Below are 14,159 nucleotides of genomic sequence, written 5' to 3' on the forward strand. Positions count from 1 at the left end.
TATTTATTGATGGGCAGTTATTGAATGGTTGTATGGCCGATGTAGTTGTTAATGATGGATCAGACCACCTTATTTTGATCAGTAAAATTGGTAGTTTGAAGATGAAAACACCAAAAGATGAGATTAAACATCGAGATTTATCAGAAAATAGTTTGAAAAATATGGCTGAAAATTTGGAACATGTTGATTTTTCGGAAGTTTTCAAAAGGAAATATGCAGAAGAGGCTTATAATTTGTTTATGGATATATTTCTAGCTGAGTTGATAAATGTTGCCCCTTAAAGAAAGTTAAAAAGAAAAAACTAACCTTCGGAAAGTATGGATGACAACTGGTATCCTTGTATCAAACAGTTCGTGGTAACGAACTGTAGTAAGGAGTGACCCAGCTCAATAGTAACCGAAACTCTAAAAAACGGAATTTTGAGACCAATAGTTACATCAAAAAAATCACATTTTAATGCTGATTTCAAATATATAAGTTTCATCAAGTTTAGTCTTACCCATCAAAAGTTGTGAGCCTGAGAAAATTTGCCTTATTTTAGAAAACAGGGGAAAACACCCCCTAAAAATCATAGAATCTTAACGAAAATCACACCATCAGGTTCAGCGTACCAGAGAACCCTACTCAAGGGTTCAAAAGAAGTTTCAAGCTCCTATCTACAAAAATATGGAGTTTTATATTTTTTGCCAGAAGTCAGATCACGGATGCGTGTTTATTTGTTTGTTTTTTTTTTTTTTTTTTTTTTCCCAGGGGTGACCGTATCGACCCAGTGGTCCTAGAATGTCGCAAGAGGGTTCATTCTAACGGAAATCAAAAGTTCTAGTGCCCTTTTCTAAGTGACCAAAAAATGGAGGGCACCTAGGCCCCCTCCAACGCACACTTTTTCCAAAGTCACCGGATCAAAATTCTGAGATAGCCATTCTGATCAGCTTAGTCGAAAAACTAATAACTATGCCTTTGGGGACGACTGAATCCCCCACACTTCCCGGGGGAGGGGCTGCAAGTTACAAACTTTGACCATGGTTCACACATAGTAATGGTTATTATGAAGTGTACAGACGTTTTCAGGCGGGACTTTTTCGCGTTGGGGTGGGGTTGGGTTAGGAGGAAGGGGTTACGTGGGAAGATCTTTCCATGGAGGAATTTATCACGAGAGAAGAAAATTTCCATGAAGAGAACGCAAGATTTTTTAGCATTATTTTAAAAAAATGAGAAAATAAATGATTTGTTTCAACTGGAAGTAATGAGAAGCATTAAAACTTAAAACGAACATAAGATATTACGCATATGAGGGGATTCGTCTCCTCCGCAATACCTTGCTCTTTATGCTAAAGTATTTTTAGTAATTTAAACTATTTATTCAACGGCCTTTGTGATTCAGGGGTCATTCTTAAAGATTTGGGACACAATTCAAGCTTTAGTGTAAAGAGCGAGGTATTGACTAGGGGATGAACCCCCTCATATACGTAATAAAAATACACAAATATAGAAGTTTGTTACGTAAGTTAATTCGTAAGGCACGCATGTTTATTACTAACAAAAACTTTCGTAAAAAAAATCTAGTTGCATTTTTAAGTAACCGAAAATTGGAGGGCAACTATGCCTCCTCCTCCACCGTTTTTTATCAAAATTGTCCGATCAAAATTATCAGAAAGCCATTTAGCCAAAAAAATAAAAAAATATGCAAATTTAGTTTTAATTATTCATGTGCGGTGAGCCAAAATCAAAACAGCCATTAATTCAAAAACGTTCAGAAATTAAATTAAAAAAAAAAACAAGTTTTTTTAACTGCAAGTAAGGAGCGACATTAAACTTAAAACGAACAGAAAAAAATCCACATATTAAAGGGATTTTCCCGCCTCAACACCTCGCTCTTTAAGATAAAGTTTGTTTTTATTGTTTTAAAAAGTGAAGTTGTAACAATGAGTCAAACTTTAGCGTAAAGAGCGGGGTGTTGAGGAGGGGACAACCCCTTTAATATACGGAATAATTTCTGTTCGTTTTAGTTTTAATGTTGCTCCTTACTTGCAGTTAAAAAAAAACTAGTTTTTTTTTATTTAGTCTGTAAAAATGAAGAATAAATTGTATAAAGATTATTTAAAAGACCCCACGGATGAGAAACTCCTGACGTTCAAATAGTATAGAAATCGGCTGAATAAAATTAAACGGTACGCTGAAAGATCTTTTTACGAAAAAGAGTTTCAACCGATTCAGTTCGTTTTAAGTTTTAATGTTGCTCCTTATTGCAGTTAAAAAAACTTGTTTTTTTATTTAATCTGTAAAAATGAAGAACAGATTGTATAAAGATTATTTAAAAGACCCCATGGATGAGAAACTCCTGACTTTCAAAGAGTATAGAAATCGGCTGAATAAAATTAAACGGTACGCTGAAAGATCTTATCAGGAAAAAGAGTTTGAACAGATAAAAGGAAACATGAAGCAGACTTGGACTAAAATCAATGAGACACTGGAGCATAAAAAGGAAAAGGACCAGATTAAACTGATGAAATTCAGTGAAAAAATTGTTAATGATCAAAAAGAAATTGCGAAAATGTATGCAAGTATTTTTCAGAGGAAGGTTCTAAGCTGTGCCATGAAGCAGTTAAAAGATCAAAAAGTACACCAGTCCCCAAACTTAAACCTCGTCATGTTACTTCTGAATTTTACAAATTGTGATGAAAATGAAATAAATGAAATAATTATCGGAATGAAATCGCAATCTTGTGGAGTAGATGAAGTATCGCTAAAAGTTGTTAAAGCAACAAAAACAATTGTTGTTCCTATTTTGACTTATCTGATTAATTTTTCACTTGAAGAGGGAACTTTCCCAGAAAGACTTAAAATAGCCCGAGTGCTACCCCTTCACAAGACCCGAATAATTACTGACCCATTTCTATTTTACCCTTTTTTTTCGAAGACTTATGAGAAAATAGTCCATAAAAGAATGTATGATTACCTCCAGGAGCAGAATCTTCTTTGTGATACCCAATTTGGCTTTTGCAAAGGACTTTCTACGGACCTTGCAATTCTGAAATTGGTTGACTGGGTGAATGATGCATTTGATAAAGGCCTAATACCCGCAGCTTTACGCTTAGACATTAAAAAGGCATTTGACACTGATGATCATGATAAATTATTCAAATTCTTGAATCCATTGGTGTATGTAATGTGGCTTTAAAATGGTTTTGTTCATATTTTATTAATAGAGCTCAAATTGTACAAAACGCAAACGCAACATAAGAGCGCCATCTTTTACCGTGCGGAGTGCTACAAGGTTCAATAATGGGACCACTGTTTTTTCTCATTTACATTGACCATGTAAAATATTATTTATCTGAAACTAATATCATAATATTTGCAGATGACACACTTCTATTTGTTGCATGTGAAAATCTACCTTCTTTATTTAAAAAAATGGAAATTACTCTGACTGAATTTGTATTATGGGCTAATTCACAATATTTAACACTAAATTATGGCAAAACAAATTATATTTTATTTTCTAGAATCGGATCATTCCAAACTGACCTCAATTTAAGAGTAAAAAACAATATTATAAATAGAGTAAAAACCAGTATATATCTTGGATTTATTATTGACGAGAATATTACGTAGAAAGAACATGCCAAATGAATTGGTAACAAACTTTCAAGGTCAATTGGAGTTATCAGCCGTATTAAATTCCGTTTCCCTAAAAAAAAAAAATCCTGAAAATGATTTATCATTCTATTTTCCATCCCCATTTGTCTTATAGATGCTCTACATGGGCAAGTAAATTCATCTCATGTTATAAGAGAATCCAGATCATCCAAAATAAGGCCATTGAAATTATGTCACCTCTTCAGCATTCAGATAACATTAACCTCCATTTTAAACTTACTAAAATATTTGATGTGTCAAAGACTAGGGATTTTCAGATTGCAACTTTTTGTTTTAAATATTTTAACAACCTCCTTCCATCATCATTTGAACATCTATTCACTTTAAATCAAGATTTGCATACTTACGAAGCGCAAAATTCATGTGACATTGTCCACAAGACACCATCAACAAAAAGAGCTTTTTTAATTAGATTTTTTGCACCAGCTATTTGTAATTTAATCCCCTTGGAAATCCAGAACTCAAATAATCTTATTACCTTCAAGCAAGCAGTAAAGGGTCATTACAGAAATACTGTTTAGATTTGAATAACATGTCCTCCTCTTTTCTTTTCCTTCTCTTCGTCCCCCTCCCCTCTCTTTTTTCTTTTTTGATAAATCCAGTTTATTCATTGTTTCTGTTTGTTAATTGTTTAATTATTCTTTAGTTAAGTTTCTGCCCAAGCCAAGCACTTTTTGCGCTTTCCTGGCAGATTATGTACAGTAGTTATGTGTTTTTTGTTTAAATATATATGACTGAAATGAATTGAATTCACAATGATCATGTATATTAACCATGGCATCTCTCCTCCTGAAAGTTGTTAATATTGACCTTTACCCTTAAAATGGTAACTAAAAATTTTAAGCTATGTTCAAGCACCCCTTAACCAATCTCTTAGGACTATTACTTCTATTCAATTGCCCCCCTAGAAATAAAACAATTGAACAAACAAGCATCCATGATCTTTCTTCTGAGAAAAAAAATCTAAGATTACGTATTTTTGTAGGTGGAAACTTAAAACTAAAGCAGAATCTTCTGTTGTGCTAAATCTAATGGTGTAATTTTCATTAAGATTGCTTGTCATTTTAAAGGTATTTTCCCCCATATTTGAAAATCAGGCACACTTTCTTAGGTATGCATAACATTAGAATTATTGATCTTCATATATTTCAAATCAGCATAAAAAATTTGTCTTTTGTTATATTAATTATACATTATTAGAGATATATTAACTCTAAATACACATTAGAAATTAGGTAAGGCTACTATTGGGCCATGATAATCCTTACTTACAGTTTTCTATCATAAACTGTTTGAAAAATTGAGTATTTTTTTCATTTGAGAATTTTTTCTTACAACCTTTTATCCTAAAATTCCTCTATCCCTCCTCCCTCACTGCTTTTCTAGTGTTTGATTTCAAATAATTTTCATAGTGACATGTTGTAATTATTTCTGTGTTATGTTTACCTACTAAACAACCCTCTTCCAAGCAACGACAATTACAAACTAGTCTCTGAAAGACTTGCCAATGTCATTTGGGAACAGCTTATTACCAATGATATTGATGAGAGTTGGTCTAACCTGAAAAATGTAATTTTGTATGCTGAAAATTCGTGCATCAGAATTTTTTTGGCTAAACAGGCCAAAAGTCTACCTTTTTTAACTGCTGAAACAAGTAAGCTAATTAATAGAAAACATTGAACTTGGAATTGTTACAGGAAAAAGAAAATCTCAGAAAATTATCAACTCTTCAAAACTTTTTATAACCAGACAACCAACAATACCAAGCAGTTGAAAAGAAGGTCTGAGGAACAATTGGCTGAGGATATTAGGGATAATCCTAAATTTTTCTTGCCATATGACTCTCAAAAATGTTGCAGCAGATGCACAGTCCCTGATATCCTGCACAAGTCAACCAGTTGCTGATCCTGAGCTGAAAATTGAAATTTTCAACCAGAATTTGCATCTGTTTTTTTCCTCCAATTCCAGTATTGTTTTTTCCCATCTCCTATATATGATGTATCCCATAATATGGAACCTATTCAGATCAATTACACAATAGTTCTAAAGAGACTTAAGTCCTCAAAATGAACAAATCTGCTGGTCCAGACTGTGTTCATCCTCATATCCTCCCTGAATGTTGAACAGTCTTGTGGCAACCTTTACCCTTACTGTTCAAGTTATTATTAAATCTTTCCAGGCTACCACTGGATTGGAAAACAGCCCATATCATTTCAACATTTAAAAAAGGCAGAAAGAACCTTGCTGAAAATTACCAGCCTATTAGCATGACATCAGCAGTTGTTAAGGTCCTAGAAAGAATAATCAATTCTGCAGTTATAAGACATCTTAAAGCAAATAATCTCTTACACATCTCAGAGCATTGCTTTTGTTCTAGAATATCTGTTGATAGCAATCTCCTTGAACCATATGACCATATTAATAAGTTACTTGGTACAGGGCTGCCTACTGACATAATTCTGCTTGACTTTTCTAAAGCTTTTAACAAAGTTTGGCACAAGCTTGCATTCAAATTATGTGCTGTCAGGCTTGAAGAGAAGTTCCTGCTCTGGATCCTTGATTTTCTGTAAAGGTGATTCAATGTGTTCAGTTATTTAATGACTCTGGTAGCTGTATTCTTTCTTCATCTAAGCATGCTTTGAGTTGAGTTCCTCAGTGTAGTATTTTCCTAAGTGTGCATCCTAAGCTTGAAGTTAGAATGTCTCTAGTCTCCCAATATTTTAAAAAAAGACATAAAAGTGTTGGAAGATGAGCAAATACATGAAACCAAAGTGATATCTGGCCTGAGGGAACTTTCCTGTCCTCCAAGACTAGCAAAGCTGAGACTCCCAACTCTTGTACACAGGAGAAATAGAGATGATGCCACTTTAACCTAAGTTAATGATGGCTAATACACTCCCATTATTATTTCCCACTGTTGGTCCAAACTCAAGAACTAGAGGTCATCAGTTGAAACTTGTGAAGCAGCTTACCTTATCTAGAGTCAGCACTCAATTCTTTTCCTCAAGAATTGTCAACAGATTGAATAAACTCTCTGAAGAAACTGTTACTGCTGAATCTGTGGACATCTTCAAACAAAGACTAGATGTTGAGATGTCCTAAAGGAGTGTAAACTCAACTGGGAAACTATGGATCAGCACAGTGCACCTGGTCACTAAAGAATATTGAATATAACTAAGATTGTTAACTCTGGAGCTTTTCAAGAAGATATCCTTAGATTGCTCCAAGCTGCAGTTTGAGGTAATTGCCAGTGATTCTCTAGTGCCTCTAAATGATTTCATTGGCTGAAATTTCTCCTTTTTATGTTATATAACTTCTAATTCATTTTCTCTTGCATACTTTCAAAATTAAAAAAGAGCAACTAAGGTGATGAGGAACTTCAATTACTGTTTATTTCATATTCCCAAATGTAACATATCACTTTATTTGCATCTGATATGATATGAATGTGCCTGTGCTGTGGTTATAATAATTTTTTAGGCTTGGCATATAGTTTTCATTGTATTGCAGGTTGTTATAACCTGAGTTTCAAGCATACTGCTCAGACATCATGACAAAGAAAATTTTTACATGGTGTTAAAATGATGGGATCAACTGTCCCTTACCCCCCCCCCCCTCCGAGCTCAATTGGGAATCAGAAAACCACAAAGAAACTTGGAATAAATCCAAAAGCCATGCAAAACTAATGTTTTAAGCCCCATTGAAAATAAGAAGAAGGCTCAATGTGTAGAACAAGAATAGAAACTGTTCAATGGGCATTTTAGCTTGAACAAAAAGAGAGACACTTTCAGATTACTAATTTTATATTCATTTTTATGGTTCCATTTGTGTTTTTGACAATTTACCTCCGCCCTTTCTTCAAGGGTCTCATACAGCCCTAGGCTATATGAAAAAGTAACATAATAATTGATGAGAACTAATTCAAACAGAAAAAATGGGTAAAAAAAAACAAGTAAATGTGATTCAATTATACTTACTAAATATTATAGGCTAAAGTAAGAATTTAATTATATTTAGGCTATTTTTTATATTGCCTAGAGCTGTATGAGACCACTCTGGGAGGTGCCATGGCTAGAGCTTCTGGGGGCCTTTTTTATTTATGTTTGAGTTGGGAGAGCAGTGATGTAATTAATTTTGCTCTGGGTGCCATCAAGGTATAAGCCTAGGACCCTAGCTGAAGATATGAAAACATGTTAACAAAACAATTCTTAGTTCATAATGTACAGAATAATCAGAGTTAAAACATTTTGCATAGGGAGAACCTTTATCTTCACTTCTTTCCTTATGTTTTCAGTTCTTCTATCACATTTCTAAATATTTCTGTCTATTCTCAGAGTCTTGAAAATGTTTATAAGCAAATGTCATCCATCCTAGCCTAACCTAATTTATCAATATTTGTCTACTGACATGTGATATGAGAATATAATTAGATGGCACTGGTTGTGTTTAATTACATAGATAAGAATACTTGAACATGGGAAAATTCAGTTGAATCCATGTTTATTTTTCAGAAATTTGGTAAAAAAAAAATTACAACAATGACAGAAGTAATGATAATAAAGGTTCTCCCTATGCAAAATAGGTTAGCTCTGATTATTCTGGAAGTAAGAATTGTTTTGTTAACATGTTTTCTTATATTCACTGCCTAGGAACAATCCTGGCTGGGAATGAATTGTCAAAAACATAAACAAAACCATAGCCTAATAGTGAACCTAAAATTATTAGGTTAATCTAAAAATCATTCTTTTTTTTTCTAGTATATCTCTTTCTGAAGAGCTGCTATTCTAAACCTTTACCTATGTATGTGACTGGAAAGTTTGTGACTGAGGAAAGTGAAATTTGCTGACATTCTTTATTGAAAATAAGCAAATGTGCTTTTTATTAAAATACACAATCCCATCAAATATATCAAGCAATAGTATTTGCCTTAAGGTACCGTAAATGCAACATCACCAATCTAAAAACTGGTTAATATCTTGATTACATCACATCTAAAATTATAAGTGTCACTCACCTCAGGTTAACACTGGCAGATTAATAAATTTTATATTGATGATGTCCAGCCCCCTTTTCCTTGACACATTAAAAAAATGAAATCAGGGTAAAATTCTATTTTAGCTACTTTTATCTATATTAGGGTAAAATTCTACTTTAGCTACTTTTGGCTATCTTGAGAAGGGGATAAGTTAGGAAAATGAAACTTTCAGGGATGAATCTACATGCTAAAGTATGGGTAATTCTTTGCAGTTCACATTATTGACTTACCAATAAAGTGAACACACCACTTGATGCCTTTTGTATGTTCTTTATGAATATAATAATTGCTTCTATTGCAAATTCAAATTTAAGCAATTTTTGAGCTCTTGAAAAGGAGGTATAAGAAAGGCTTAAAAGATTGGTCTCAAACTTTAAAACATTTGTCTAAAACTTACTGTTTCATTATCAATCCATTTTTTTTAATGTTATATAATCCACAAGCACTGATTTTCCACAATTAAGTGGGATAAATAAATTTTATTTTCTCATTTATGCCATTTTCTTCTTCCTTGATACCAAATTTTAAATTAAAGTATGCATTTTTGGTCATTTTGAACAAAATAATACTATGTTTTCTCAGCACCAAAATTATTTATAGTTAGATTAGGTTGGTTAGGTCAAAAAGTGCTTAAATTTGAATTTGCAATAGAAGTGATTATTATATTTGTAAAGACCATAAAAAAAGACATCAAGTGGTATGTTTACTTTATTTGTAAGTCAATAATATGAACTGTAAAAAATTTACCAAAGTATCTGCTGTTAAGGTATTTTGAAGTACCTACCTATACCCCTTCTTCCCCTAGAGGGTCCTGACCTTTGATGGCCTTGGTAGAGCTATAGTTTCATCACAAGCTGTCGAAAATGGAGACTATTTTACAAAGCAGCCTAGTTTCTATACTATACTACTTAGAAATGCTAATCCTAGAAAAGAATCCATTTTTTTAGCTTTCTAAAATCTCTCTTTAAAGAAACTAAAAATGTGTAAAGTGGGCCATTTGAAGCCATGGGGTTGGACAATATGAATGAATAATGACATAAAAACAACATGAAATCATCAGAATCTATCTATATTGAGCAATTCAAAAAAAAACTAACAAAAAACTAAAATATCCTCCTTAAAAGTTGTAATACTGCAGAAGCTTGCCCTTGACTAGCCTTTTATTTCTGGCGAAAATAGGGTTGCAACAATTAAACATCATGACCATAACAAACAAGGCTTAACTAATCAGCAAAAAATATGTCATAAACATCAACTAACAATTCAACCAATCAGAATACAGACCTTGTCCTGCTGTCATGGGGCTCATGGACTAATATGCTTTGCTCTATAAATAATGTTATACCTGTAGGCTATGCAAAATTGGACAATTGTATTGTCTGAAAGTAAAAGTGAACTATCTTGGATATTGGCATTAATGGATGTGCAAGTTTTTTAATTATCTTTTGACTTCATAGCCTACTATAAAGAAATTACTAGTGATGACTGGAATTAGTAATTAAAATATAATTTTATTCATATTGTACAGCCTCAACTTTTCCCTTGGCTTCAAAACCCTGCCTACTTTATCATTTTACCAATCTACATTTCATAAAATACTCATTTTTAGTTTTCCCCATGGAGGAGGAGGGTCAGCCAGAAATGGATGCACTTCTACAATTAGCATTTCTAAGTGGTATAGGCAACTTGTGATGAAACTTAAAGTTTTACAATGACCTTTAACAATCTCTGTTATAAAAATGAACCTTGCAACATAGATCTTCTGCTCAGAGTAAGTACAGCATAGTTGTTTCAGCTTCTCAACTTTTCTTAATCCTGACTTACAAGGTTTAAAGGATATGTAAATACATTTCCTAAATTCTGAAGAAAAAAACCATTGATATGGCTTATAATTCTACTCAAATAACAGGAATTATGTTTTCAGAACTAAAGCCAGAGAAAAAGAAAGTGATAACTGAAAATAACAGTAAAATATTGTTTTGTAAAATTTTCAATAGGTATAGACCTGCCATGTAGGCAAATTTCAGGACCCTCTAGTGGGAGAAGGAGTGGAGGTAGGTACTTCAAAATACCTTCCTAGGACATGCTTTAGCCTGTAGCCCCATCCCTGAAAATTTCATTTTTCTAACCTAACCCCTTACCAAGATAGCCAAAGGTAGCTAAAAACAGAATTTTACCAAAATCAGAACTGCATCCAAGGTTTTACCTTTAAAAACCTTCAAGAAAGTAGACTGTATCAAGAAACATAAATTGCTTCAACCTACCTATAAGTGACGTTAAGTCTAGGTACTTTCGCGTGTTGATATTAAATCGTAGACTATTCTTAGGCTACCTACAACGAATCAAGAAATAGTAGGTCAAAAGCGTTTCGATAACAATTTAAGAATATATTCTTTTGTTTCTTCCACAAATAAACTGATTAATATTAGGTGTGCTGCCAAATGTAGATAATTATAGGCAATAAGCCAAATCAAAGAGCCGCCCTATATATAAGGGACTCGGCTATGGGGATTCCAACAAAAAAAAAGTTGCGGTGTGATCAATTTTGCTATTTAAGAAAAGTGCTCGAGCTTGTGATGTTCATTTGAATGAGCCTCCTCCTTGTAATTTTTATCTGGTAAATATTTCGTCGTTTATATTATTGACCTACAAATAAATGAACATACCACTAGATGCCGTTTCTTATGCTCATTTTGAATTTAATAATCGTTTTTGTCGCAGACTCAATCTTAAGCCCTTTTAAAACCCTTGAAGATAATAATTTTATTCTATATTTTGGGTATAAAAATTGGTTATAACATTTGATTAAAACCTACTCTTTCATTATAAATCCATTTAGTGAAAGTTGTGTAATTCACAAATACTGATTTGTCATGCTTAAGTTGATGAAAAGAAATTCAAAACAAAACCGCCATGTTCTCTTCTTGCTCTGTTTTAGGACATTTAAAAATTGCTTATATTTAGCCCAATCACATCAAAAAAAGCTATACTTTCTAGAGTAAAATTTGACTTTCCTTGACTTAACAGATTAGGATCTACATTGCTCCAGTTAAATGTTTCAAACCATGAATAGTCAATTATTAGATCAAAATTCGTATTTCCTAATTTCTTTCTTCTTTGGGCATAAATTTATATTATGTGGAAGAAAACAACCCTTTGCAATGGTCTAATCTTGTTTTCAATTTTAAAGGGGCACTATATACTTTGATTTCCATTTAAATGAGCCCTCTTCCAAAATTTTACTGCCACTAGTTTGATGAGCTCCCCAGTTTCCCACTATGAAACAACAGAAAAACAGGGAGACACGTCAATAGGTGCTCGTCCAAAAATAGTTTTCCTTGCCGTTGAAGTTTGGGGACTTTAAATCTACAGTGAAAGGTTTTTGACCATGTTGATTTAAATGATTTACTTTTTGTAGGGATTTGAAGTCATTCTTGAGAGTTGGTCTATTGAATGTTTTCAAAAAGTTATCAAATAGTTTGTGATAAGAAATTAGGTAATGCCAAAGACCATGCTGCCCTTTCCAAGACGAATAGCAGTTCGAATAGAGATAAATCCTTTAATTAGACGGCGAAAAAAAAAAACAATAAATAAATATACTGGATATTTTGATCACATTTTACCTTACCTTTAAAAACCTTGTTCTTTACCATGTGTTCCAGGGCTACGTAAAAAATTTATAAAAAAGGTTGCCTTAAAGAGTATTAATACTTTGGGTAGTTTTCAGTGATCGTCATCAGCAGAAATACTAAAATAAGAAAATTAAGACCAATGATATACACACAAAATATAATAATTACATATTGTAAATTGCTCTAATATTGGAAGCAATTCTTCTAGACCTCCAAGGTTCCGGTTCGTTAGCTTTATTCGAACCAACAGCGGGACAGAGGTCAAACGTATTTGGACAAATGAACCTTACTTTATCTGATTTCAGTAAATTGTCACAAATTTCTCTTCTTACTACTTCAGATATTAAGGATATACGGAAGTGTTTCTACAAATATACGAAATATTTGCTGCGTCTACCTCTCTGGGCTAAAAAAGCTCCCTATCCTTGCGGTACGAATCTGTCAGTCCAGCTTCCGCGGTGCAGAAAAGAAATGAGATATATCGGAAGTAGATTATTGGTGAAAGCACCTCTGGAATTGTTCTTCGTTGATCATGCATTTGTTCTTACATATGACTGCCCTTATTTTTTTTTCTTGTCAGTTCTTGTTTGTTTTGGTTTTGTTTGTGTTAGTCAGAATTTATTGGTTTCTTTTCCTTTTCTTTCTTTATTACTCCATCAGTGTTGTATTTTATGGTTATGATGAGCAACAAATATATGCTATTATATAAATAGAATTCAAGCCACACTCGCCTGCGTCTTTATTCAAAGCAAGGCTCTTGAATAAAACTCATCTTAATTTTAATCGTTTCCCTGGAATATTGATTTAATCCCCGGTCCCTGGAAATTAAAGAGACATTACGGAACAAGATAAAATGGTACAAAAATCCTAAATGTGTTCCGATAGCGCTGAAGTGAAATCTTCAAGTTTGGAATTTTGCTTTAAAGTCGACGAAATAGGTTCTTAATGTTTTAGCAATCTTATTTTTAAATTTTTGTTTGTAAGTCCCATATATGACTTACCACAAGCTCATAGGATCTGACAGACCCAAATTTGCTACTCCAATGAAGTTTAATTCTTCCCAGAATTTTGAAAACTGCCCAAAGTATTATTAATATTACTACTGTCTAAAGCTACCTTTAAACCATTACTTTGTAAAATTCTTTAATTTTTCCACTTAGCTCTGGAGCATACGGTACAAAAAAGACATATCCTTCTCTTCAGTTGTCTCTAAGACTTTCTTAGAAATCTCTAGAAACTTTTTTTTTTGTTTTTAAAGATTTCTGGTCAATTAATCAATCTGGATAATGGTTGCTTATTAGTATTTCCCTCAGAGAAGACAACTCCTCCTAAATAAATGTCGGACACCAATTGTTAAAAACCGCTCAATTAATAAATGACAAAATGTTGCTAGTCGGTTTTCTGTGGATTTTGAAGCTCAGACTATATTTATTCTTTACAAGAATAGTATTAAGAAAAGGATAACATTTTAATCCTTCCTCTCTATGATTCCATAATGAAACTATGTCATCCATATAAAGTTTTAAATATTTCTAAGGAGGTCTTAGAGACAACCGAAGAGAAGGGATTTTTTTTTGTTCTTTACCATGTGTTCCAGGGCTACGTAAAAAAATTATAAAAAATTTATAAAAAAGGTTGCCTTAAAGAGTATTAATACTTTGGGTAGTTTTCTAAATTCTGGGAATAATCTAATCTCATTTGATCAGCAAATTGGAATACATCAAGTCCCATGTTCTTGCGGAAGCTTGTATCATGGGTAGGAGTAATTAAAAGTTTTTTTAATATCTTGAAAAAAATTTTGGGGAGGGGATGATTTAAATTTTGAGGAGAGG

At 32.9% G+C, this 14,159-nt stretch overlaps 1 protein-coding gene across 1 annotated transcript in view; it reads right to left on the bottom strand.

The window, feature by feature from the left end:
- Positions 1-11,108, bottom strand: part of LOC136028403 (ephrin-B2a-like) — a 251,227-nt gene extending 240,119 nt beyond the window's left edge. The window contains exon 1 of the mRNA XM_065706239.1: positions 10,960-11,108. The gene's annotated coding sequence lies outside the window, so the exon portion shown is untranslated. The remainder of the gene's footprint in view (positions 1-10,959) is intronic.
- Positions 11,109-14,159: the final 3,051 nt, after the last annotated feature.

The sequence above is a fragment of the Artemia franciscana genome, chromosome 1 (assembly GCF_032884065.1).
Source record: "Artemia franciscana chromosome 1, ASM3288406v1, whole genome shotgun sequence".
NCBI classification, from domain to species: domain Eukaryota; kingdom Metazoa; phylum Arthropoda; class Branchiopoda; order Anostraca; family Artemiidae; genus Artemia; species Artemia franciscana.